The sequence below is a fragment of the Dipodomys spectabilis genome, unplaced genomic scaffold, assembly GCF_019054845.1.
Source record: "Dipodomys spectabilis isolate Male_0828 unplaced genomic scaffold, ASM1905484v1 ptg000274l, whole genome shotgun sequence".
Lineage (NCBI taxonomy): Eukaryota > Metazoa > Chordata > Mammalia > Rodentia > Heteromyidae > Dipodomys > Dipodomys spectabilis.
Genome location: NW_024870951.1, coordinates 1,140,361 through 1,167,514, shown reverse-complemented (window position 1 = coordinate 1,167,514; position 27,154 = coordinate 1,140,361). Strand labels below are relative to the sequence as shown.

Below are 27,154 nucleotides of genomic sequence, written 5' to 3'. Positions count from 1 at the left end.
TGCCTGTGCTCTGGCCCCCTTCTCACCTTCCCCGTGGCACAGCATTTCAAACCTGGTGCTGCTGGCTCAAACCCAGGTTGCCTCTTGGATTCCTCAGGCAATGGTGCAATGGTGCGCCACCAGCCAGCTTGTGGGTCTGACCTGGTCCTGGCCTCCTTGTCCTCTGCTCTGAGCCTGATGTCTGCCATACCACTGCCATTGCTGTTCGTCCCACATGGAGCAGCTGCCAACAGATTTTGCCTGCAGCACATGTGAGTGGTGGCCACATAGGCCCGCTCCCTGCGTCCCCATATAACCCCCCCTCCTGACCAGGACCCGCACCTCCTCTGTGCCCCACAGTCTGAGCCACGCCCTGCCATAAATATGCCTCAGGGGTGGGGGTGGGTGTTGACCCAGGATCCCATTCCCATCCCCAGCATCTAGTGTCCCAGGAAATGGGGAGATGCAGGGTTATGTGAGGAGTGGACGCCACAGAGCCCCTGGCCTGGAGCAATGGGAGCCACACAGCCGCACATCTGCACCCTTCCTTTCCCTGGTGGGAACCTGGTGGTTTTAGTCAGAGGTAGGGAGCAGCATGTACACACCTGCCTTCTGCGGTCTTTTCCCTTTTTCTGGGGATGGGAGGCATTGGATGCAGAAGATAGATCCCCCTTGCTGTGTGAACCCTTGTTTTCTGTGCTCAGTCGTCCTTTCACCTGAAGACACAGAGCCAGAGACAGAGAGACAAAGAGAGAGATCATCTTTCTCCTTGTACAGCCTGACTGTGCTCAGGTGTGTCATCAGTTGGCAAATTGCAGGTACCCAATGGATGAGTCTTCTGTCACCGGTCTGGATGTGTGTGTGTGTGTGTGTGTGTGTGTGTGTGTGTGTGTGTGTGTGTGTGTGTGTGTAGAAGTGGGTTGTAACAAGGAGGCTGAATGCTTTGGTAACTTCTACCTGCTATTTTTGGGGAATGCATGGGCTTCATAGTTGATGTCTGGGAGCCTAGAAGGGTGAGATGCTTGAAGGGGACACAGCACTGTTAAATTACAAGAATAAGGGATCTGTGTGCCCTGGAGCTGCGTATGCCCTTGGGCCTGGTTGGTGGCAGTGGGAGCTTGGGAGGACCTAGGAGTGCAGCCTGCAGGGGATGGCTTTCCAGAGGACAGAGAGCATGACCACACTTAGTAAAGATATGAGTCCTGCTAGTATGGAGTGCAACAGCATAGGTCAGATTCTGGGTCTTCTCATCATGACCTCTGATGGGCGAGGCCAACCCAATTTTAAATCTTGAGCTGTTATCTTCAGATCTCAACCTCCTGAGTACCTAGGATTAAAGGCATGAGCCTCTGGCACTGGGACTCTGGTTCTTTTTGGTATATTAGGATTTGACCTCAAGGTCTTAGGCTTGCCAGTCAGATCTTCTACCAGCTTTTCTGTCTTGGGCATTTCTGAGATGGAGAATTAATATATGCTCAGACTGGGGTGGATCACAGTCCTCCTGTCTGTGACAGGCATGAGCCACCGGGCCCTGTCTTCTGTAGTTGGAATGGTAGACATGTAGAGCCATGCTCAGTCAGTGGTTTAGATGGATTGTCCCAAACTCAGACCATGGCAGCCCATTTTTGACGACAGGTGAAGCTCTGGGTTGGGTCTCAACCATTGGACCTCAATCTCCTCATGGGACAGTTGTGAAGAAACAAGGGATTAATACAGAGGGATCTCTGGAGCAGGGTCAGGCACAGAGGGAGGGGCTGTCATATATGGTTTTTGGCAGTTCTGTGAGAATATGACAGGAAGATACCTGGAAAGATCTCAGATGGTGGGTGTTATTAATGTTGTGACTGGTATAGGATTATGAAACAAAACATGACTCTCTTTAATACCCAATCCCCATGAGGAACGGGATCCTTCACTTTGTTCAGTTTTGAAGCTGGGGAAACTGAGGCACAGAGAAGCTGAGTGACCTACTCATAACTCCCAGCTGACAGGAAGCTGGGCCTGACATCCCTGCCATGCTCCCTAGGACAATGGGTGTTATTCAATCTACTTCTTGTGGCGAGAAGTCCACTTCTTTTCAGTTGTGGGGCTTGAACTCTGGGCCTGGGCCAGCTCCCTGAGATCCTCAGCTCAAACCTAGCACTCTACCACTTGAGTCACAGCTCCACTTCCAGTTTTTTTGTGGTTCTTTGGAAATAAGAGTCTTACAGGTGTTCCTGCTCGGGCTGGCTATAAACCACAATCCTCATATCTCAGCCTCCATTGTACTTAGTATTATAGGCCTGAGCCACAGGAACCTGGCTTAAGTGTAATTCTGACCTTCTTTCCTTTTTTCTCTCTCTCTCAGGAACTGATTGAATGGGTGCTGGAGGAGGTGGCCCAGCATCCCCAACGTGGTTGGTACCAAGGTGGCCCTCTCATTCTGGAGGTGGGCTGTGGGTCAGGAGCTGTCTCGTTCAGGCTGTTGTACCATCTCCATGAGGCCCTCTGTGCCCTGGCTAGACCGTGACAGTTATTCATTGTCCATCTAGCCTTACTGGATTCAGTACTGTGATCAATGCCCTTTTCTAGCAAAAATTTCTGGCTAAAATTATGATACATAGTTACAGAATGAAAATGTAATGCCATCTTAAGAGAGTCATTTAGGGTTCTGGGAATGGGACTTCACTGTAAAATGATTGCCTAAGCATGCAGGAGACCCTGGGTTCAATTCTTCAGTAACACATAAACTGAAAAAGAAACACTGGAAGTGGTCCTGTGCCTCAAGTGGTAGAGGGTTAGAATTGAGAGAGAAAAAAAAAAGTTGAGGAATAATTCCCAAGCCCTGAGTTTCAGCCCCAGGACTGCCAAAACAACAACAATGAACATTTAGTTAGTAAATACAAAATAAAGAACCCAAACTTGGAATATATAATTGTTCCTTCCATACTGATACTTGACAATAGTCCCTAATTCATGTACTTTACCTATGTTAGGATAGTGTGTTGAAAAAAAAAGTTTTGTTCATTAGGTCATGGCAATTAATGCCAGGAACGTGCTTAGATGTCAGGTGAATATTAATTCTGGAAATTCAAAGATTCCAGGCTTTTGAGTGGGGTCTCTGCTAATCACAATGATAAGGGTAGTCTAAGTGAGATTTGGAAATCATTTTGGACAGTTATAGCACCAAAAAGGCAGAGGCTAATTAACAGTTGTGACAGAAGAGAAGGAATAACTGCAGATGGAAGGAAAGAAATGATATTAACTAAGGTATAACAGAAACAGTTCTAGGGAACCATTTTTGGTTATTGAAGAACTAGTTATCAACTAGGCTTATTCCTCATTGCCTTTAGCATTCTAAATCTCTTAGGCTAGATAAATGTATCTCCTTCTATGCTGTTCTTTCATACCTGATCTCTTTGCTTTCTAAACATCTGTCTTTCTATATTTGTCTATAAACCTTTACTGATATTAACTACACCTATTCAGACGTCACAGGATGCTAATGTAAGAGTCCCATAGCTCATGAGTCATTAATGAAACAAAATGGAAAAGGAGGACATATTCACTGCTATCTCAAATTTTCTAAAAAGCTGCAATGTCATCATTTGGTTAAAATTTCCATTCTTTGTCTACACAGTGTCATTCAGTGCACATAAATGCAAATATAAGCCTGGTGTTGGTGGCTCATGCCTGTAATCCTAGCTACTCAGGAGGTTGAAACCAGAGGATTGTGGTTCAAATCCAGCCTGGTCAGGAAAGTCCATGAAACACTTATCTTCATTTAGCCACCAGAAACCCAGAAGTGGTGCTGTAGCTAAAGTTGTAGAGCATTCTAGATGAGCTGAAGAGCTGAGAGACAGTGCCCAGAATCAGTGTTCCATACCCACAATCAACAAAAAAGTGCAAATATGGGTTTAAGTTTCCCCCAAAGGAATGATGAAGTCAATAGTAATCTTCCCAATGGAGTCAGTGCACGTACTTTTGCTGATTTATTTAAGTTATGGCTTCTTTGCTGAACATATTCTCTTCTTTAAAAATTGTCAAATATTAGCTGTATAGTAAACTTCATCTAATATTTCTTGGTTCAAAAGAGAAGTCCATCCAGTTGATGTCACTTAGCTTTCTTACTGTCTTAGTTCAAAGCCAACCAGGCATGAGAGTCTGTCAAACTCTTATCTGTAATTAAACACCAAAAAACCAGAAGTGAAGTTTTGGCTCAAGCAGTAGTGTACTAGCTTTGTGGGCAGGTGGGAAAGAAGGACAACTGTTCAGGGACAGGTTCCAGCCTCTGAGTTCAAGCCCCAGAACCAGCACAAAGTAAACAAACAAGCAAACAACACAAACCCTAGGTATTTCTTTGGGACTCTCCTTAAAGTGGTCTGAGAAGAGGCTGGTTTTGCTGATCATACTCACTGGATCCTGCGTTTTTGAAATCTTTATTGCTATGGAAAACTCAGGACCAGACTAAACGAATTGATAACTGACTCCTGCAACAAGAGAATCATCTCAGGAGTGAAACATCCATCCATAAGACACTTCAAAACCTCCATATCTTTGTTTCTTTGCAGTAGAACATTTTTAAAACAAAGTTTTTTCCTTTTGTTCTATGCTGGACTTCAAATGGCATATTGTTTCCTTCTGTAATATTCTCAACTACAAGTTTACAGACAAGTTTTATATGAGTAAAGAACACACTCAAAAATGTCAGGGAGAAAGTTTCCTTCAAACATTGAATTCTTTCCTTGTACAGTAAAAAGGAAAGCAAATGTTAACTTGAACTTTGTCATTCCTCTATGTTCAATTCCTCTCCTGAGATCAATTTCCACATCTAGTAACAGTTACTTCCACTTACTTCCAGTAACAATCTATGGTGCTGCTAGAGATAAAATGAATGTTTTCTGACTTCATTGAAACAGCACAAGGACACATTTAGACATGAGGTAACACGTGTTTCAGAGACAACTTAGTAAAGAGAAAATATGAAATTTAAATTGCTTATGAATACTTTATTCATGAGTACATTATGTTCAAACTTCTTTAGTGCTCTGTAAATTAAGGTGAATTTTAAATGGGAAGAAGGTTCTCAGACCATTTTTTGTGAGTTTATGTGCTGTGCCTTAATTTCCCAATTGTACATGAGTTAACAGTAAGAGAAACAATAGCAATAATAGGAGAGAGAAGTTCTGTGTTTATATAAAAGGGCTCAGTAAAATATAGAAGACTCTACAAATAAGACAACATTGAAACAATAAAGCCAAGTCCAGTATGTAGATTTATGGGAGTGATATAGAGAAAGCATTACTCCTATATGGAACATGAAGCCACTTTCTTTCTAAATCACGCTTGCTAATCACCTAATTTTGTAAAAAGAAGAATGGAAGAATGATTCTGTTTCCAATGCAAGTCATATATGAGATAATGGACTTAACTGGAAAAAAAGAATCTATCTTGAAAGAACAGGAATTATACTAGCAATGAATCTGGTGGCTAAGATCACATTTCTTTTTTTTCCTTTTCTTATATTCTTTTTGTAGTGGTTGGTCATGGTACTTGAAATCTGGGACTGGGTGCTGTCCTTCTGCAACGAAGCTCAAGGCTAGTGCTCTTCCACTTGAGCCACAGTGCCACTCCCAGTTTTCTGGTAGTTATTGGAGAAAAGAGTCTCCAGGACTTTCCTACCTGGGCTGGCTTTAAATCCTAATCCTCAGATCTCACCACACCGAGCTTAGGATCACATTTCTAACAGTGTACACTCAAGATATGTAATGTATATGTCCATCAATCTTTATATTAATTCTTGCATTAAAAATCTGGGCTACAGGATAGACTTTACACTCACAAAAGTGTTTGTAGTTTAAAAGTTGATACTCCTGGAAAAATAAAACCTAAGAATGTAAAGGAGTCTGAGAAGTTCAATTTGCATCCAGCCTGGGCAGAACAGGCTTTGAGACACTACCTATAATTAAACAGCCAAAAGCTGGAATACCAGTCATGAGCAAGATTGCTGAATAAGAGCTTGAGGTTTGTGCATACATACATACAAACATACACATACACACAGAGGGATTTATATGTGCACACAAAAATACACAAATAAAACAATTCTCAGAATATGTAGAAAAGTTAGAAAACAATAAAAATATGTCCCGATTAAGACTAGAATCAAGCGATAATTTTTAATATTAGAAAGCCCTCAAGTGAAATTTCCCCCCAAAAGTTGAGAATCTTTCATAGGTAGGAATCAGAGATAGTAAGAGAGTCAAGCAACATTATTAATGGGATAGGATTCATGGAGGAATGAATCAGGGAACCCTCTAGGTGCATATGAAAATGTTCATATCTTGTGTCAAATGTTAGAACATCTTTGAAAATAGTACATAAACAGTCTGAGCAGTCAGTCTAGTCGATAAGATCATAGGAGAAGTTCAGAATTGCTAGTCTGTTTCTAGAGTAAATAAACAAACTATGGCAGGGCAATGTGATACAAGCCTGGAATTCTAGCACTTCGACAGGAGATTAGAGAATGGAACTACATTGCGATATCTTCCCTGGACCAGGTAGAATAATTTTGTCTCAATAAAACAAACAAAACAACAAGAAAGGAATACACAGTTGGAATTTGGGTCTAATTTTCTCATTATGTTTTGAGAAGTCAATTTTCCTATTGAAATGCAACTCATATATATCCTCACTTGTGTTTTAAATGCTCTCTTCATTACAGAACATTCTAGATGCAAAATGGCTCATTATTCCCATCCAAAAATTTGCAAAAGTGAGTAAGCAACATTCTGTTGGATTCCAAAGAAATGTTGAAGAATTACAAAAGCATAAGCCTGGAGAAATAGCAAAGTTCATCTAATGTAGGACTTTGTAGACCTTGATAAATTAGAATTTAAATTTAAAATATATATCTTGGTTTTGTTTGTAATCTTATATTCTATAGGATACTACAAAATTCTTTTTAAGTAGAGGGATTAATTGAAAAATTCACAAATGATTCTGGCATTCTATTTTCCTAGAATATTCTTTCAAGAGAGTTATAATTAGAATATAGTAAATAGATAATTCCCACAGTTCATGTATACCATGTTAATGTGAATAATCTAGACAGAGTTGCCAACAAATGGATGACAGTAATTTATAAATTTATAAAAACAGCATTTTTTGAGGGTTTAGTTTAAAGTGGTATGAAGAGAGTAATTCTGTGACATCTTCTTTCTTCAACCTATAAGTAACACAGGAAGCCATTTCCTTATTTACGTGCCTCTGTATACATTGAGGAAAATGCTAGGTTTGGGGTTTGTATTCAACGTTGTTTTTGTTTTATTGGTTTGCTTAGAGCTTGAACTCTTGGCCTGGACAGTGTCTCTGAGCCTGTTTATGCTCAAGGCTCCTGCCCTACCACTTCAACCTCAGTGCCACATTGTGTCTGGCTTTTACGGAGAAGTATATTGGAGATAAGATTCTAGGAAACCTTCCTGCCAGAGTGGGCTTTGAACCATAATTTTCCGCTCTTAGCTTCCTCAATATCTATGATAATTAAAAAAGTATAAATATAAATAATATTTGCAAGTGAGGAAAAATGATGCAGCTCAGTTTATTGTGGTGTCTTTCCAGAACACGGAGGAAATCACATTAGCAGAGGTGTAGTATTTTTCACAATAGAGATAAGCTATTCATGATATGAATTAAGGAATTTCAAGGTGCCCCTTACAAGTTGGAAACTGTTGGGCTAGGATGACTTCATGGTATAAATCTTTTGATTGATGGTCATAGAAATAACAGCTTACTCTGATAAAAAAAAATTGCTTACTCTTGACGAATTAATTATTACAGATGCTTCATAGTTTTCTCCTCTACGAGAATGTGGCTATTTTTCTTTGACTTCTCAATCTTTAACACCCCATTGGAAACTGCATCTATTGCAGAATTTCATAACATGCAAAAAAGTACTGTTTTGAATCTCTCAGGTATGGAATGTTGAGAATTTAAAAATGAGTAATTATGAGTAGTTATTTCTCATAGGAATTTTGAAGAACACATGTATTCTGTCCTCTTAACAACTTAGTTAATTTTAAATGTTTTGGGCTTCCATAGCATTAAAGTGGTTTTCTGTTTTAGAATTAGAAAGTATTAAATGTATTCTTTTTCGAAAAATTCGGCAAGTATATTATGAAAATATTGTCTAGTTGGATAACAATCACGTTGATGACCCTCTGATAAAGAAGTGGTAATTAAATTGAATTGGATGTCAAATAGTACTGATTTTTAAAATATTACTACATAAAGAATAATATTTACTGTGCCAATACAGTGAAATTACATTTTATGCAGCTTATTTTTTCAATTTTATTATCAAATTGATGTACAGTGAGGTTACAATAATTGTAAGGTAGTAAATACAAAACATTTCAAACTTGTTACCCCCCCTCATTTTTCTCACAGTTTTCCTTCACCCCTCACAAGCTGTAATGTACATTTCCAATATATTGTCTTGTGAGTGTTGCTATTGCATTGGTTTTCCCTTTGTCATTTGTCTCACCATTTTGCTCTTCCTCTTCCCTTCCCTATTTAAGATAAATGCATACACAATACAAAATCAAATACAGCAGGAATGAACAATAGGGGGAAAACCCAGAGAAAACAAATCACATAGTTCATCAAAAACAACAACCACAATTGAAAAAATCTGGTTCCATATCTTGGAATTCATTTTGCTTAGCCTCAGCTTATATGGTTATGTATACGCAGTACAAAACCACTGGAAAATAATAGCTGCATGGACACCATATCATGAAAACAGCATGTTAACTTTTTGATGGTAAAGGTGGAATTAGGATTTGTGAATTCGCAGTTCTGATAAAGGTATTTCAAGGGTTTTAAAGTTATGACAGGTAAATTTGAGTTGTTCAAAATTTTTAACAACTTAGCCTATTAAGAAAATTTAAAATTGCCTGGGAGAATAGGCTTTCATGCAAAGAAATCCACGGAGACTTAGTAGAGAGGAAGCAATGTGGGTGAAGATGCTCATTTTCACACTAAACAAACAAACCTCAGAAACGTTGCTCTAAATCCTGTAGGTTCCCTTGGAATTATCCTTACCCAGGAAATACATTCTTATGTTGAAACAAGGATATACTGGAATTTAAATTCAAATTCTTAAAAAATAAGACATCAATTTTGTGAATTTACCTTTAATTACCAAACCGTAATTCTCTGAAAAAGATAATTTGAGTCAAAATATTTAGGGAGAAAGTGCCCTCCACAATGAAAGAAGGTGTTGGGATTACACATTTCTGTTTGTAACACTTTCTACAATGTCTTTGCATGTGAAGCAGTGAAACACAGAAAAAAATCTGATTGGATACTTCAAACCAATGATTTCACATTTCTAAGTGGCTCACAAAAAATAATATCCTTAATAACATGAAATAGTGAAGACTTCTCTTATTACATAAGCCAAAATGTTTTGGGTTCAGAAAAGAATTGAGCAAATGGAAAAGGTAAGAAAACATAGTTCTTAGAAAGCCTTGCTAAGCGTATTGGCTTCAGCAGTGAAGGGAGGCCAAACTTTTTTATATAAATTGTGTTAATATTTTTTTTGGATGTCCAGTCGTGGTGCCTGAACTCTGAGCCTCGGCGCTGTCCCTCAGCTCTTCAGGTCAAGGCTAGCGCTCTACCACTTGAGCCACAGCACTACTTCCGGCTTTTTTCTTTTTGCTTATGTGGTGCTGAGGAATCGAACCCAGGGCCTTAGTCATTCAAGGCAAGCGCTCTACCAAAGAGCCAACTTCCCAGCACTAAATTGTGTTAGTAATTTTATTACCAAAAGTGATTTTACAGAGCCTATTTGGCTCACTACAATGCAGAACAGATTGAATGAAGACATGAAAATAAATTCCACATCCAAATGAAGCAACTTAAATAGTTTTAAAAGAGAAATCATGAAGATGTAACAGTGGTGGAGCCCATATAGTCCTTCAGCTTCACTAAACTTGAAGCCAAAATGCTGTGATTAATTGGAAATCAGGCAAGAGCTAAGAGGAGGACATAGAAGCAGAACATAGAAGCATTGTCCTTTTGTAACAGACACTGTCTTCCTAGGTATAGGTGATTTAACTCTACGCTCCTCCATACATCTTGGTGAACAAATGCAAGACCAAGAGAAAAATCATCTATTGAAATAATTTTGCATAGAATAACTTCATTGTTCCTGATATGGTATCTAAGGAGAGTCTTAAGATAGAAGATAAAAGTGCAGTATTTTTCAGTTTCCTCTAACCATCTTCTTAGCAAAATATATCTTTTAGGTTAGAATGGATTGAACCAAAAAGTGATGGATTACTTATTTTTGTGGGCACTTTAGACACAAGAAGATTTTCAAGGTAAAAGAAAAAATACAGCCAAATATTTGTGATCACAGCTTCTTGGACTGTTTTCTGGAGACAAACTTTTACATTAAGTTTCAGGGCAACCAAATGCAAGAGGGAAGTTTAATAGACTTGCTTGGCCAATTAAACAGCATGAAAGAAGAAAATGGCAAATAATATTTAAGGAATTACTTTGACCAATTACTTTGTCAGAAGAAAGAAGGAAAAATATAATTCAAAATCAATTGACTTAAAAGTATGAAGAAAGAGTAGTGAAGAGAGATTAGAGAAAACATAGAGGATTGTTTTCTCTCCAGTGGAGTAATGGGTTCTTGATCTTGTTTCTTCCATTCTGTCTTCACAAGCTATCAAGTGTGTCTCACGACTGGATTATCCAGTTCAGACAGAGAACTCATAGAAGAAAGATAATATTTGCAGCAGATGTAGGTGATTTATAACCTTAGACAATCTATTTAAATCTGTTCAAAATTCTCCCCTATCCCAAACTTCTCTCTTTGTATAGCTTTGTTTGCTTTTCCCATGACGACCCTTCCTTCATTAACTGCTTAAAATTTGTGGAGGTCATATTCATACTTTCTAGAGATTTCAGATTGGTTGTGATTTTTTTGTGTTTTTGTTTTTTGTTGTGTTTTTAAACTGAATTTCAAAAAGTTGTGCAAGTGTTACAATTAAATGTATCCATCTAATTGTCCAATGCTCTTGGATCAGAGTCACTCCTTCCATCATTCTCAACCAACCCCTTCTCCAAGATTTATTTCAGATTTACCACTTCCTTTATCATATGTTTAGATTGAGTATTCTAGCTGTACTTGCCCCTTGTTCATTTTTCATTCATTCTATGTCTTTACTATAATTCCTTTCTGTTTTCAACTTCCTGATAGTCATCCTGTTACACTGTCTATTAATACTTTGAAAGGTTTATGTACATTTCATGGAGTTTCCATACTGCATATGCTTGAACTGATGTCAGCTTATATTTCCATAATTCATTCAAATTTGCAAGACAGGAGACGTGAAGCACCTAACCATGATTTTATTCTCATCCATTTGGAAGATTAATCTTTAGTCAAAAAGAAAGTAAAAACATTGGCATAGAATGTATTCCTAACTACCAGTTCTTATAAATGGCTTTGTACAATGGTGTGATTGTTTTATTTTACATGGGATAATATTTTCTACTACCTATAAGTTTTGGAAAAAGAAGAATACTAAAATTTATTCCTATAGAGGAATATGATAGAAATAGAAGACAGATTTTATGTTTGTCATATCTCTGATGAGTACCCATATTCAAGACTTAAGTCATATTTCTTCCTATGTTAGACAGATAGGGAAAACATATTATTACATATGATAAGACAACTACTTGTGACTTTTTAAAATGTACCTTATTAAATGATGACATTGACTTTATTAGCTAATTTTTGGGTTTGAAATTTGGGAGGCTGATCTACCTAACACATTTCTGGAAGGCCCTTACTGAAAAACACAAATTGTGGGTGGTACTATTTCTACACTTTAATGAATGGTTGAATGTGTTGGGCATTAGTGCTGGGTAAATAATTCAACTCTATTGTAACTTGCTGCCTACACTTGAAAAACTTGTAATGTCACTAAGTATCATCTACTTGTCAAATGTTATTTTGGCGAATGTGATTTTAAAAAGTTAATTTGAAAAGGAATAATTTTCAAAATATTAAATGTAGATCATCATTGGTTTGAGAGTGACATTTTTATACCACTGAAATATGTTGTACTGAAGTCCCAGTGTTTTGAAGCACTAAGGATCTTCTCAATATTTTTCTGAATTACATTTGAACTCTAAGTAAATTTTTCTGGGCCTTGGTAGACCAATTATCGTTCTATCCTTCCAGGAACTACTTTTTGGCTCACTTATGCAGGACTAAAATCTTTCATTAATCATAGGGGAGGGGTATTAAAAATAATCTTATGACACTTTGTGAACTTGTTCACTCATATGGGCTGGTCAGCTGTAAGTTGAATGCTTGAATTGTCATACATACTCTCAAATTTTGTGATCTCATCTTTCATTTTAAGTTGCCGTGCATTTCACAATTGCTTACTGCTAATTCCTGCATCTCAAGGAATTGGGGCCCTTAAATATAGGAAATTAGAACTTGAGATGGATCTTCAAATACTTTGTGTTGGCATGTTGCATGGGCCTTGGTGAGAAGTCTTGCCTCTGTTATCTGATGATGCCGATAACTGGGACCTGGGATCCTAGGAATCATTGTGTCATGCAGAAGAATAATATTTGTTAGACACCTTATCAGCAAAATTTGGGCATAATTAGTAGGATTGCTTCAGAAATATGTTGAAAAACAGTTTGGGACCAGCGAGTTAAAACAATAAACAGAGAAGCAGAGCAAAATCCCTTTTAGATTAGCAGAAAACAACATTGTTTTTTTTACCATGTGAATTCAGAAGACCAAGAACAGTTAGAATGTATCACAAGTTTATACCAAAGACATTGCTCTGATACTTTATATATTCTAATATACATTTTAAACCTAATTATTTATATTCCTATTCTATTTATTGGAATAAATAAATATTAATTTATTAGTGAAATTATCAACTAATTCTAGTAAGTTTCACTGTGTGAAATATAAAATCAGTACATATAAATATAAAATATATAACTATATAATATAAGAAAAAGACACATGCTTTGCATTGTTCTGTTGTGGTTACAGTATCAAAGGCAACTCTGTTTTAAAGTATTATTCCATTATCTGTACCTCAGTGTTTGATAGAGTTGGACCTAAAGCTTTACCATTAAAACATTACCAATTAAAGGCCTAATAATGAGGAGAAACATCTGGACTTCTCCTGCAACTATGAAAATATATCGTGATAGAAATGCAGTGGTGTAAGTTCCTGCCTGGTTGGATGGTAGACAGGCCAGGACATTAAGTAATCACGCATATGATCAATTTTTTCACCTTCTTGGCTTTAGCTACTTTTGAAATGTTAGATATAATAAACAATTATATTTTGATAAAATACCTTCTAGTCTGAACACTACTGACTGAACTGTTCATCTCTCTATGATCCCTTGTAACATTTAAGTTTTGTTCGAGTAAAACAATCTATGTTGTCAGGGTAAGATATTCTGATTGGTCTGTTCCTACATGGGAGAAGAGTAAGGGGTCAGGTAGACATTTGTGCCAGTAAGACCTCATTTGGGAAAATGTCAGCTGCAGAATGTTATAAGTAGCTCTTAAGCAAGGCTTACTTTGAATCCATTAGCTCCACAAACCTAATTCAGTTGGATCAATAAGTACTTGAAAAAGCCATCACCTTTGGACCTAGCTATAAATTATTGAAAGTATGATCAAATTCCAAATGAAAAAGACTTAAAATTGTCATTGACAAAAAAAATTGCAAATGTGAGCAATCGATTGAACATGTAATTTTTCCCCTATTCACAGAATTTTAGGGAAATAATAGCATTGTTAGGAACAATAAGATTTCCTTGTTCCAAGTAGGCACCCACGGATATAAGCCTGTATAAAGATTGCATCACTAACTACTTAAGTTTAGAAGATACTACATGCTTCAGCAGCACGTATTCCCAAATTACAATACAGAGATTAACATGGCAATTGCACAAGGATGATATGAAAATTTGTGAAGTATTCCGTATTTTTCATTCTTCAGATGCAAGGAATGAAAAACAGTTATTAAAAAGTTGATTACAGGGCTGGGAAGGTGACTCAGTGGTAGAGCGCTTGCCTTGCATGCTCAAGGCCCTGGGTTCGATTCCTCAGCACCACATAAGCAAAAAGAAAAAAGCCGGAAGTGGCGCTGTGGCTTCAGTGGTAGAGCGCTAGCCTTGAGCTGAAGAGCTGAGGAACAGCACCCAGGCCCAGAGTTCAGGCCCCAGGACCGGACCTAAAAAAAAAAAAAGTTGATTACAAAATAACAAGTGTAACAACAAACGTAATTCCTTTAAATTAAATTTAGTTTGGCATTAGTGTATTAAATCTTCACCTCAGAAAGGCGTTTACATAGCATAAACTTTACAAAACTTTTGAAATTAGACAAAATTGTCATTTTATCCCAAAGAAAAATAATATTAGGACCTAGGCAAAAAAGGAATCTAAAACTTTCTATATGGAATACAATCTGAAAGGACACATTAATGAACCTATATATTATAAAATAATATAGAATTCAAAGTATATCTAGGAAAGAATAAAATAAATTATGAACATTATGCAAACATAGAATATAGAATATTTTAAAATATTCTTTTTCAGACAACCACCAGAAATACTTTAGTTTCTGTACTACTCATTTCAACAGATACATTAAAATTATTTCTGATTAAAAAATCACAAACTCTGCAGAAATCATTATACATGTATACAAAAACTCTTGAATTCATTTTGACATCCAATGCAGGCAATTCACTTGGAAGAATTCCATGGAAGTCATGAATTTTTACAGGAAGTATTGGTGTTGCCGGGCGCTGGTGGCTCACTCCTATAATCCTAGCTACTCAGGACCCTGAGATCTAAGGCTCACGGTTCAAAGCCAGCCCGGGAAGGAAAGTCCGTGAGACTCTTATCTCCAATAAACCACTAGAAAACTGGAAGTGAAGCTGGGGCTCAAGTGGTAGAGCACTCACCTTGAGCTGAAGAGCACAGGCATAGCGCCCAGGCCCAGTGTTCAAGCCCCATGACCGAGCAAAAAAAAAAAAAAAGATATTGTCCTTATTTGGATTGTGGAAATATTTTGTACGGACACAAAGGATGGACTTGCATTTTTGAAATTTAAGAAACTTAACCCTACCATTAGGAATTAAGAGAACAATTTGTACAGCCTTCCACAGCTTCATAGAGGTAGTGATAAATACTTATCCTTTGGGCAATTTCAAATGCAGTTTCTTCTTAGTTGTTCTTCACGCCTGGTTTATATAATGGTTCAACAGAAGGAGATCCAGTGTATCTTTGCTATCTCAATTCTCAGCACAAGATGTAAGGGGGTCAAGAGGCCTTTAGTTAGGGCATTGGTATCTGTATCATGATGAAGTAAGAAAGAAGCCAGTCTGGTATTATTCTGCATATATACACTTTGCAGGGGTGTCCAGCCATCTACAGTTATTGCATTTGCCACTTGAGCCACCAACTCATGGACAATATCTAAGCGTCCACTGTCGGCTTCCAGATGAAGTGGGGTATACTCATCATCATCCCCTATTATTCACATGAGTGGCCTTTTTGAAAAGTAGTTTCCGCACTGTAGTAAGCTGAATATTTTCAGTAGCCCAATGAAGAAATTTACTTGGATCCTTCTCCATTTTTGTCTTGCAATTGATACTATTCCTTACTTTTTCATCTTGTTCCTCATCTTTCTAAGAATTCACTAAGCAGAGACTTTGAGAGCCAGTGGGAATGAGGTTTCCATGTATTTCCCTAACAGTTCACATAGGTTGAACTGGTCAGAAATATCCGGTGAATTTTCTGCATATTTTTTTCACCATGATTTATATTCTCTTTTTCTAATTTTACTATTCGAAATTATTCTAACTGGAGAGTAGGTAATTGATGGAGAACAGAGGAAAGATGTTCCTCCATATTCAAAGGTACAGACTGAAAATGAGAACCAGTGATGTCTTCATGTGCAGCTTATTCTAGGAATGAGAAAATATGAAATAATGCCTTCTATATAAATGATTTGGGAAATGGCAGAGCAAAAAGTGAAATGATACAACCAAAAATATAAAAGCAAAATAAATTAGGATAATTATGGAGCAATCATATTATCTATGAGAACCATGAAATAGAGAAAGGAATGTGCAATGACCTAGCTAGCCACAAAATCCATGCCTCTGATCAATTGATAGAGCAAACAAAATTGTATTTTTTAAAAAAGATTGAAATAGAATTTATGTATTTACTTGAAATTAGTAAATTCATTTTTAGTAGCCTACATAAAGAGACAGAGCTTTGACCAAATTACAGACAAGAATCTAAATCCTTGGTAATTCTAGTAACAGATCTGACTGAAATCAGTTGAATGACACTTTTCCTGTACAATGAAGAAATAGGTCCAAGCTAGTAAAGCAGCTAGAGAAGGCAGGCAGATTGTATCTGTGACAAAACTTTGTGTAAAATGGTATTGAGGATTTCTTACTGGTGATCCACTTGCACTGGAAGCATGATTCTGAACTATTGCTTGCTGATTCTGAACTATTGTTTTGATCATTATATTCTCCAAGAAGAAAAAATGAGAATTGATAGTTTAGGACTACTAATACATTTTCACCTTCTCACTAAGCACCTTCAATCATCAAAATCACATGAAGACAATAGACAAGCCTACTTTTTTAGATGAAAACAAGTGTCTTTAAAAAAACATGGAATTTATGTAGTCATGCATAGGACTTCTATTTTACTAATGCCTCATATGTTTTAATAATGTTAGGTAACAATAAATAATGGATCTATTAGAAAGCTCTTAAAGCTCATATGTTCAATAGTGAGTTCTCTTACACTGTATCATGGTATTTTTTGTTTATGGTCTTATGAAGAAATTTACATTACTAACTTGAATTTCTGACAGGACAGTATCATCACTGTACATCTTGCTTCTATACTCTCAGTTTTACATTACTATCTAAGTATGTGCATTAGATAACTATAGAGGAAAAAGTAGAAGCCACACTGATGGCTCATGTCTTTAATCCTAGTTAATCAGAAAGATGAAATCTGAGGATTGTGGTTTGAAAGCAGACCAAGAAAAAAAAGTCCATTAGATTCTGATTTGAAAGTGACCAGCAAAAGATAGAAATGGAGCTGTGGTACAAGCAATAAAATGCTAGCCTTGAGAAAACTGAAATAAAAAATAACAAATTCTGGCAAAAAGCTGTGTGTACAGTAGGAAATGCCCTGCTGTGTTAGGAGCCATTCCAGATGTGTGAGAGGCTCTGAGTTTTGTCTACAGTTGTTCGGAGACCAATATTGCCATCTTCCCGGGGGTTGGAATATTCATGTGCTCAAGGACTGCTGAGGCCTTGGGCTACCCGTTGGTGTGTGTGTGTGTGTGTGTGTGGTGTGTGTGTGTGTGTGTGGTGTGTGTGTGTGTGTGGTGTGTGTGTGTGTGTGTGTGTGTGTGTGTGTGTGTGTGTAATTTTCCCTCATTTTTCTCTGTCCACTTGGTGAGTGCCTGTCTGCCTATTCCTAAATTCAGATGGTGCCGCTTCTCCATTGCAACCTTGCCTTTAGCCCCCTATCAGGATCTATAATGAGTCTTAAATTGTCAGAGACCTAAATATTCCACTTTTCCTTTGGAGCCCAAGTTCAGCTATCCATATCTTTGTCCACCTCCAGAGGAGGTGTGTGTGTGTGTTTGCCAGGGCTTGAACTCAGAACCTAGGTGTTATCCTAGGTATCTTTAGCTTGTTTGCACAAGGTTGGTGCTGTACTACTTGAACTACGGTAGCTCCGCTTCCCATCTTTTTCGTGATTCTTTGGAGATAAGAGTTTGCCCAGGCTAGCTTTGAATCTTGATTGATCCATAGGTCTCAGCCTTGAGTAGCTAGGATTATAGGCATGAGCCACTGGCATCCAACTGCATGGATATCTTTTCCTACACTCTTCTGTTCTAACAGCTGTCTACTTGCCCTGGCCTAGATCTCTGACCTCCACATCAGCTTCCACCAGCCTCTGACTGTGAAGAACATAAAACTCAAACCTGATCCCATTCTTTTTGCTCAGGGGAGGAGGTTATGTTTCATCTGAAGCCAGGGATAAGAGGGGTAGCTGTAGATGTGTGCTCAGCTGGAGAGAGGTAGTCTGTTTTAGCCAAGAAAGGAAGTGTGGCCAGATGCTAATAGCTCATGCTCTCATACTCCTAGCTCCTCAGGAGTCTGAGATCTGAGGATTGCCATTCAGAGGCAGCCCAGCTAGAAAAGTCTGTGAGACTCTCTTCTGCAAATAACCACCCAAAAGCTGGAAGAAAAGCTGTGGCTTAAGTGGAAGAGTGCTAGCCCTGAATGGAAAATGTGAGGGACAGAGCCCAGGACCTGAGATCAAGCCCTAGAACCAAGGTGCTTATGCGTGCACACGCACGCACACGCGCGCGCGCGCACACACACACACACACACAAACATACACAGGAAGGTGGTAATGATGAGCTGAGCTAGAACTGGGGGCAGTCCTGAGGCATTGTCACAGTAAACTCTACAGGCATATCAAGTGTTTTCTCCCTAAATCCTTCTTGGGCTGAGGGGTCTGGGCCATGGAAGTAAGTTCCATGGAACCAGTCCCTCCATTTGTGCACTGGGCCACAGGACCAAGGAGAGGGCACTATGGATGCTCATTTGTAGTCAGCCCACGATTGCAGACCTTCCTGTGTCCCTGAGCACTGGTGAGAAAAGCAGGCCTCTGAGCCCTGGGACTCCAGGGACAGCTACTGCTACAAGCATCAGCCAGCCGGCTGTGGATTCCTGAGCCTACAAGTCTTTCATGAGCCCAACTCAACACTTGCCCAAGGTGTGCCTGACAAATTCACACTCTTGTGATACCTGCATGAATGGGCATTACCTGGTATGAAATCTTGCAGCTTCTGCTCCTCCTGGCTCAGAACTGTGGTCTGAGACATCAATTTACTGCTCAGATCCACATTACATGCATGACAGATGCCATTCTGATTATCTCCATGCCCCAAGGCTCCACCCTTCTCTGGTACTATGTCTTGCTTTGTAGACAATGGCCTCCAAACAGGCTGCTCTCAAGCCGCGTAGGACACCTAGACATTGGGAGACCCTTAGGGGCCCACTGGAAAGTACTCTGCCTAGAGCCACAGAGGTACTAGCAGGCCAGGGGTTGGTCATGGGGCTTGAACTCTGGGACTGGGCGTTGTCCCTAAGCTCTTCAGCTTACCACTTGAGCTAAAGAGCCACTTCCGGTTTTATGGAGGTTCCTTGGAGATCAGAGTCTCTTGGACTTTCCTGCTTGGGCTGGCTTTGAACTGTGGTTCTCACATCTCAGTCTTCTGAGGACTAGTCTTTCACCACAGTGGAGTAGGAGCTCCTGAAAGCTTTTCTTTAATTTTTCTGTGCCATTACTGGGGCTTGAACTCAGGGTCTGGGCTCGGGTCTCTTAACATTTTCCCTCAAGGTTAGCACTTTACCACTTGAGCCACAGCTCCATTTCTGGCTTTTAGTAGTTCATTGGCAAGAAGAGTCTCACTAACTTTCCTCCCCTGAGCTGGCTTCACATAAGATCTCTATCTCAGTCTCCTGAGTAGCTAAGATTTACAGGGGTTGAGCCACTGGTGGCATTGTGCTAGAAGCTTTTCTTTTCTTTTTATTGTGAAAATACTGTACAGAGGGGTTAAAATTACATGGGCAAGATAATGAGTACATTTCTTACCAAGCATTGTAGCCTCCTTCTTTGTTTCCCCTTCCCATCACTTCCCAGCCTCCCCTCGGCCCCCCACCCAACCTTCCCCCCGCCCGCACCAAAGTTGTAAAGTTCGTTTTAAACATGACAACTTATACTTCTCATTGTTGCAATGGGTCAAACAAGCGTTCTTCCCTGCGTTTGCCCTGCCTTCTATATGCAAAGGAGGTCAGAGGGTCAGGAGCTGTTAAAAATAAGATTCCAGCCACAGGAAATGGATGGGGTCCCTGGTAAAAAGCCGAGCTAATCTTCCCCCTGGGCCCCATTGTGGGACCCCACCCTCTGCCCTACCTGTGACTCAGCCTTGAATGTCCTGCCATACTTGCTTGAAGCCACAGAACCTTCATTCCACCCACACCATCTGCTCTACACCTCAGGACCTTTGCCCATGCTGTACCTTCTGCCTGAGGCCCTCTGCCTGAATCCACATCTTGGAACTCCTGGGGAATTTTGGCACTGCTTATATCACCTCCTGGAGCAAGTATTTACTTCCCTTCTCCCACTTTTTTTTCATATTGAGTTGCTAGAGATGGAACTTGTGCAGGCTGACTGGCAAAGGCTCTATCTTGTGTGTGTGTGTGTGTGTGTGTGTGTGTGTGTGTGTGTGCATGTGCGTGCCAGTCCTAGGGTTTGATTTCATGGCCTGGATGCTATCCTATCCCTGAGCTTTTGTGCTCAAGGCTAGCACTCTAGTACTTAAACCACAGCTCTACTTCTGGCTTTTTGTGTTTAATTGGAGAAAAGTGTCTCATATAGACTTTCCTGCTTGCAATTGGGATCCTCAGATCTCAGCCTCCTGAGTAGCTTACAGAGGTTAACCACCAACACCTACCCTCTACCCTACCTCTTACCTATAACCTCGGCCCTCCTCTGATTCCCAGAAGAATATGTCTCATCAGGCTCACTTATTTTTTTGCCAATCTTGGGGCATGAACTCAAGTTCTGGGCATGTTCTTTTGCTCAAGGCTAGCCCACTATCACTTAAGCCACAATGCCACTTTTGGCTTTTTCTCTTTCTGTGGTACTGAGCAATCGAACACAGGGCTTAGTGCGTGCTAGGTAAGCACTCTACCATTAAGCCACATTCGCACCCCAAGGCTCCCTTCTAATGGGAATTATGAGGGTGAGATTTATTGGCATATCCCTTTCGGCATATATATTGTTGACTATTTCATATCTTTGCCAAGATTTCGGACCAGCCTGTGACTCAGCAATGAGGAATGATAAATGAGTGATAGCCACCAGGCCCTAGAGGTCTAGGCTCACATCCTACAGAGGGATAGAGAATATGGAACCAGAAACTTTGACAACTCCTACAGTCTAGGTACTGTGATCTCCCTGGAGGCAGTGGCTGGCTGCTAGGTGTCCTGATTGGACACCTCAGCCAGAACATAAGACTTCAGTTATTAAATGGCAGAGAAGAATGCTTTGTTTGAGCTTCCAGCTCAGACTTAGAACTCTCTGAGGGCTTGTTCCAGCTTACCCAGGTTGGGGGACTGGGCATGGGCAACCTGCTGAATGCCTGTCATCCATACATCATCCATCCATACACAGAGATATAGAGTTATTGCCTCCTTTTTGGGGGGGCAAGGGGGGCAGTTCCAGGTTTGTTCTATGAGTCTAGGCCTTGTCCCTGAGCTCCTTTTGCTCAATGGTAGCATTCTGTCCTTGAGCCACAGCCTCATTCATGTTTTTTTTTTCCCTGTGATCTCTTAAAAATAAGAGTGTCTCAGGCTTTCCTGCCACGGCTGAATTCAAATTGTCATTCTCTACATCTCAGCTTCCTGAGGAGTTAGGATTATAGGCAAGAGCCCTGGCTCCTTCGTTTCTTTTCATCTTTTTGTGCTTTTTTGTAATTTTAACAATCTGAAATCTTCAAGGTGTCATTCTAATGGTTTGCATTCAAAAGAAACTAACCAGGCTTGGAGTTCGAAAGCCAGGACTGTCACCCACAAATGGAAGGAGATCCTGAAAAACTCATTCATATTCATGTGAATGCTAATGGAATGTTATAAAAGTAATAATTAAATTTGCAGTAAATTCATGATTCTATTTTATAATGCCACAGAAAAGTTATTGGATTTATATCTTCCATTCTAGCACCATAGTATGATTCCCATAATGGAAGGATACTGACTAATTTTTAATTAATGCTTTTATAAGTATTCAAACACGATACTTCATTAAATGGAGGCATAATTTAATAACTAATAATGGTTATCATATATATAATTTAATATCCTCACATTCCCTCTCTCTCTGTATGCATATATATCTACATATCTATCTATCTATCTATCTATCTATCTATCTATCTATCTATCTATCTATCTATCTATGTTTCTTTCTATATATAGATATATATCTATATTCTATAGATATCTCTATAGATATATAGAGAGAGATATAGATATATCTCTCTCTATATATCTATATATCTTCTCTATATATCTATAAATTTATAGATATATAGAGACATATATAGATCTATCTATATCTATATCTATCTATCTATCTATCTATATATATATATATAGAGAGAGAGAGAGAGAGAGAGAACGATCACTCCTGTGGCTTGATTACAGGTCATCAGAACTTTCTGGAGCTCAGTTTGCCAGAGGCTGGTGTGCTAAGACTGTGATCCCATTTATGGATTGGCCATTGTAGGCCTTGAGTTGAAATCCCAGCATCGCCAAAAATTTATTCGTGCAGTAAGAAGCCAATTTTGACACTTTTTTCCTTCTCTTTGAATGTCCTGGGTCTCAGTATGATGTATAATCTATATGCAAATATATCCTATGTGATATGATGTAATAAAAGAACTATTATATGGGTAATAATACTAAATAAACAAGGGTAATAAAGATCATATGCAATAAACTCATGCATGAAAATAGATCTCATATATTAGTATTACTTTTTCCAGTGCTGGGCTTCATTTCAGGCCCTGGGAACTAGTCTGAATTTCTTGTCTTCAAGGACAGTGAGCTTTTCCCCTTTACCCACAGTGTCACAGAGTTATCCAGACCCTCAGGTCAAATAAAAGGCCTGCCAGAAAAATGGTGCAAATTCCAAATCAGGGCCTTATAATAATTATTATTTTTTTGGCCAAGCACAGGGCTTGCATTCAGGTCTTGGCATCTCTGCCACAGCCCACCCTTGGATCCTAGGACCCTAGTTCAAATCTTGAGGCTGGCAAAAAAAAGGAGAAGCACAAAACTGAGAAGTTCAAGAGGTGGTTTTTTACTTTTTTTTCCCTTTGTATTGTGACCATCCTGGATGTAAATGACAAGGCAAGAAAGAGTACATGACTTTGCATTGCTGATGTTTGGCAGACTGTTAAAGAAGCCATAGCCAAAACTGGCAACTTAGGTCTGGAGGTCGAATCCTGGGATTGCCACTAATGAATGGCAGAGATTCTAAAAACCCATTCCCATGTACATCTATACAAATGGAATGTTATAAAAGTAACAAGTAAATTAGTAGTTAGTGTTTGATTATATTATAAAATTATTCACAACATTTATAATACAATGACTAATTTTCAATTAATACTTTATTATGTATTCAATCATGATCCTTAAAAAAGGAAGGAATAATTTAATTCCCAGTAATCAGTAGTAATATCGTATATGCAATTTCATAGTATACAGACATCTCTCTCTTGTTTCATGCATCTAGAGCTATCCATCTATCTATCTATCTATCTATCTATCTATCTATCTATCTATCTATCTATCTATTTATCTATCTATCTATCTATCTATCTATCTGTCTGTCTGTCTGTCTGTCTGTCTGTCTGTCTCTCTATCTATCTATATCTCTGTAGAGATATATAGATATATCTCTCTCTATCTATCTATATATCTTCTCTATATATCTATAAATTTATAGATATATAGAGACATATATAGATCTATCTATATCTATATCTATCTATCTATCTATCTATATATATATATAGAGAGAGAGAGAGAGAGAGAACAATCACTCCTGTGGCTTGATTACAGGTCATCAGAACTTTCTGGAGCTCAGTTTGCCAGAGGCTAGGTGCTGAATTTCTTCTTGGGCTTATGGCTAAAGTTCTACCATGCTGAGCCAAGGACCTCCTTGCAGCAAAGTGTCAGGGCTTAGGTGTCTTTAGCTGAGGTCTATCATCCTGTCTGCTCAGGAAGCTGAAGATCTTGGCTCAAAGCAATTTCAGATCATGGTCCAAAGCCAGCCTGGGCAGGAAATTCCTTGAGATGGTTATCTCCTAAAACCACCAGAAAGCCTGAAGGGGCCCTGTAGCTCAAGTGCTAGAGCGCTAGATTTGAGCTGAAGAGATGAGAGACAGCACCCAGACCCAAACTTCAACTCCTCCAACTTACAAGAAAAGAAAGAAAGAAACCTGAAGTGGAGTGCTGGGAATTTTTCCTAGAGGTAGACTGCTTTGCATGTGTGAAACCCTGGGTTTGAATCCTCAGTACCACATCCATAGAAATGTTCCACATCCCTGAAATGGCACTGTGGCTCAAGTGGTAGAGTGCTGTCCTTGTACAGGAGAAACTCAGATACAGTGGTTAGGTCCTGAGTTCAAGCACCAGGACTGGTATATGCACACACACACACACACACACACACACACACACACACACACACACACACACACACACACGGAGGCATCGTTGCCAATAATGAATCATTTCATTAGGTATAGCTCCCTAATTGTCTACCAGGAGCACTCTTGAATTAATGGTAGCAGTTTGTTTCAACATTGAAACATAGTCTTATAAAGACAGGATGAGTGCAGGGAACTTGGCCTGCCCCGGGATGTGGCACAAATGAAGTTTTCCTGTCAAAACAGAGCACTGCGGAGAGAGAGAGCTTGGGGTAAAAAGAGGCCTTTTTCTCCTGACCTTCAGAGCCTGCCCACACTCATTCTCAGTAATTGGCCTGGATGAATTGTTTGTTACACAGCTGTACAGGAGTGAGGCCTTTTGTCTGCCTGTTCCAACAATGAAGCAGAGTTCCTCCAGCAGCCTTGGGTATGGAGAACCCCTCAGGCTACTCTGGGAACAGTGAGGGTAACCCCGGAATATGCACTGTTTAGAAAGCACTGTCTGTGCTATGAAACCATTCTATTCAAAGCAAATTTCCTAGCTAGGTGCCTTTCTTCATAGAACCTCTGGATGTTCACTGATACAAATGCATGCATACATACTCAGACACATGGAGTTAATGGCTTTTTTGTAACAGGTTCTGAGGCTTGAACTGTGAGCCTAGACATTTTCCCTGAGCTCCTTTTACTCAACGAACCATTTTATTGTGTCTTAAACCATGATTATGATAGCCTGGGATGCAGCTTCTATACCCACATATGATCCAGGGAACCTAGGACCTGAGTTCAACTCCCAGCACTGGCAAAAGTACATCAAACCAACAAAAATGGAGGAGGAAAAACCCAGGAAGTTTCACACAACAGTTTTACATTTGTTTCCTCAGCACTGTTATCCTCCTTGGTCTCAATGACTAGTCTTTTACTTGTATGTGACCTTGCATGACAAAAGCTGGAGGGGTATCAGTAAAGCCTGAGTCCAACCCAGATATGTAGGCCCTGAGTTCGATCCTGGGACTGCACCTACACACTGCCGAAGATCTAGGAAACTTGTTCCTACGTATTGGAACACTAATAAAATGTTTGAAATGTACTAATTGAATTACTAATTCGTTAGTCATTCTAGTATAAGATTGTATGTAATAAATATAGGTCATTGATTAATTCTTCATTAACTGTTCTACCGTGATTAATTAATAGAGGCATAATTTTAGACCGAATAATTGGTAGTAAAAGAATATATTAAAAATAAGATATAGACATCACTCTTTATATAGGGTTATACACTAGAATCTACATAAATGTATATCTGTCTGTATATATTTATGGATGTGTATACATATGTAAATACACACAAAAATGCACACACACACTGCAATCTAAACATCTATCTGTTTATATATTGGCCATTCCTAGGGCTTGATCTCAGGTCCTCAATTTTGCCTGCCAAATTCACTTGCATCAGACTACTCTGCTAACATTTAACCATTCATGAAGTGAATTCATGAGTTCAATTCACAGAACTGCCAAAAACTTAATCCTGGTGGACAAAATAATTGTCCCACTTGTTTTCCTTATCAGTGAAAGTCCTGGGTCTCAGGAATGATCTAGAATACATAGGGAAATTTTTGTCTTATGTAATAGGATGCAAAAAATGGTATATATAATCATGCTCACTAAAATACATAAAAAAATTAATAAAACACAAAATAAAATGAATACACTAACCTTAATATGCAGTAAATATGTGTATGTAAATATAAATCATCTGTTAAAAATGTATATGTATATTATTCTTTTAAGTGCTAGGAATTGAATTCAGGCCCTAGGAACAGGCCTGGATTTCTTGTCTTCCAGCACGGTGAACTTCCCCATCCCCCACAGTGCTGCAGATTTACCCAGACCCTGAGTTCAATTCCCAGGCCTGGCAGAATAAAGGGCATGAATTTCAAGCCAAGGAGCCTCATAATATTTTAACTATTTTTAATGTATGAATATATGTACCTATTTATTTATTTTTATTTTGTCAAGCACAGAGCTTGAACTCAGGTCGTGGCAATTCTGCCTCAGCTTTGATCATTCTAGGCTCTGGTGCAGCCACTGGACCCACAGCCGAACTTGGGTTTCTGGGCCCCAGAGGCTGACAGGAAAAAAATAATAATGCGACACAGAAAATAAAAAAGGCAACTTGCAGATGGTTGCCAGTTTTACATTTGTTTGCTTTGCAAGGTGACCATCCTGTGTGTGAATGACACATTTGAAAAATGTCGGTAAACTGGGTTCACTGAAGGCTGGCGGGCTACCAGGAAAGCCATAGGCCAACACGGCAACATAGGCCCTGTGTTGGAAGCCCCTTCCTGTCCTCTACCAATGGAGGGAGATCTTAAGAGTCTCATTCCTATTCATAGGAATACCGATGGAAGATTATGAATGGCAAGGTGGAATTGGTTGTTTCTGGATACTACTATACAATTAGACAGAGTGATTTTAGGAGGCCAATGGATATTAATGAGTTTTTTTAAACATTCAAAGAATATTATTACATGGACGCAATAGTTTCCAGACAGTGGATGATTTAATTAATAATTCATTAAGTATGAAAAGAATAATATTAATTATATGGAAGTATACTAAATATCCAAGAATTGGTAGAAATGTGGTCAATATAACTGAAGAATGTATAGACATCTCTGGCACTGTATAAAGATCTATATTTTATTGTGTAATACTATCTGCTTGTCAATCTGTTCTTATTTTGTCCATCCCT

The 27,154-nt window shown here is 38.9% G+C and overlaps 1 pseudogene; it reads left to right on the top strand.

Moving 5' to 3' along the window:
* Positions 1-13,929: 13,929 nt before the first annotated feature.
* LOC122126327 lies at positions 13,930-14,026 on the top strand (annotated as a pseudogene).
* The last annotated feature ends 13,128 nt before the right edge of the window (positions 14,027-27,154 follow it).